Genomic DNA, 1292 nt, shown 5'->3' on the forward strand with positions numbered 1-1292 from the left:
GCTTCTGGCAGTCGGAAGCGCCGTGCGCGATAGGTAGGAGGCAGAACGGCCACGGCCACAGCCGCCGTGCAACGCCCGAGTCTGCCGGCTGAACCGCGAGTAGCTGCAGCGGTTCGATGGCGCTGGTCCGCGAGCGCCAGCCCTCTGCCCTAGTATACGGACAGCGAGGTCCCCGGCCCCGGCGGGCTCGAAGAGAACCGTCTTCCCCCAGCGGGGAGGCGCGCGAGCGCCGCCGACTCTTACCATGACGTAACTGGAGGCAGCGCAAAGCAGCGACCCCTTCGGCAGCTCCGAAGAAGAACCGGGCAAGACGTCTACCTGCCAGAACCGCGGTGGAGCCAAAGTCCCGCCGGAGCGAGGTAGACGAGGCATCCCTTTCCGCCGGCAGCTCCGGCGGCCACATCGGGCACACCGGACCCGGCGGACGGTAAAACGGGTAGACCTGGCCTCCCTGCCGGCAGAACGGGTAGACGAGGCCTCCCTGCCTGGAACCGGGTAGACCTGGCATCCCTGCCGGAAGCGGGTAGACCTGGCATCCCTGCCGGTAAAACGGGTAGACCTGGCCTCCCTGCCGGCAGAACGGGTAGACGAGGCCTCCCTGCCTGGAACCGGGTAGACCTGGCATCCCTGCCGGAAGCGGGTAGACCTGGTCTCCCTGCCGCCAAAACGGGTAGACCTGGCCTCCCTGCCGGCAGAACGGGTAGACCTGGCATCCCTGCCGGCAAAACGGGTAGACCTGGTCTCCCTGCCGGTAAAACGGGTAGACCTGTTCTCCCTGCAGGTAAAACGGGTAGACCTGGCCTCCCTGCCGGTAAAACGGGTAGACCTGGCCTCCCTGCCGGCAGAACGGGTAGACCTGGCATCCCTGCCGGCAAAACGGGTAGACCTGGTCTCCCTGCCGGTAAAACGGGTAGACCTGGTCTCCCTGCAGGTAAAACGGGTAGACCTGTTATCCCTGCCGGCAAAACGGGTAGACCTGGTCTCCCTGCAGCCAGAACGGGTAGACCTGGCATCCCTGCCGGTAAAACGGGTAGACCTGGTCTCCCTGCCGGCAAAAAGGGTAGACCTGTTCTCCCTGCCGCCAGAACGGGTAGACCTGGCCTCCCTGCCGGTAAAACGGGTAGACCTGGTCTCCGTGCAGGTAAAACGGGTAGACCTGGCATCCCTGCCGGCAGAACGGGTAGACCTGGTCTCCCTGCCGCCAGAACGGGTAGACCTGGCATCCCTGCCGGCAAAACGGGTAGACCTGGTCTCCCTGCCGGTAAAACGGGTAGACCTGGCCTCCCTGCAGG

This window comes from Opisthocomus hoazin, unplaced genomic scaffold (genome assembly GCF_030867145.1).
Source record: "Opisthocomus hoazin isolate bOpiHoa1 unplaced genomic scaffold, bOpiHoa1.hap1 HAP1_SCAFFOLD_179, whole genome shotgun sequence".
Lineage (NCBI taxonomy): Eukaryota > Metazoa > Chordata > Aves > Opisthocomiformes > Opisthocomidae > Opisthocomus > Opisthocomus hoazin.